Source organism: Etheostoma spectabile, chromosome 14 (genome assembly GCF_008692095.1).
Source record: "Etheostoma spectabile isolate EspeVRDwgs_2016 chromosome 14, UIUC_Espe_1.0, whole genome shotgun sequence".
NCBI lineage: Eukaryota > Metazoa > Chordata > Actinopteri > Perciformes > Percidae > Etheostoma > Etheostoma spectabile.
In genome coordinates this window covers 12518741-12518953 of record NC_045746.1, presented here as the reverse complement: position 1 = coordinate 12518953, position 213 = coordinate 12518741, and positions in this window count along the sequence as shown.

Here is a 213-nt window from a genome sequence, read left to right as displayed (position 1 = left end):
AAACTGCTTTTCCATGTCTCACCTCAATAAACTATTGTATAAACATAGTTGTGCATTTACTTAAAATCCATGGAGTTACAGCCAGGGTGGGGACAGTTGAAACAGCTGTTTCATCTGTCCCGACGTAGACATATGCCATTACAGCCTGTTTTACTTCTCATGTAAACAAGCATGAAAAATGAAAGTCTGGGATTGTGGAGAACACTAAATGGT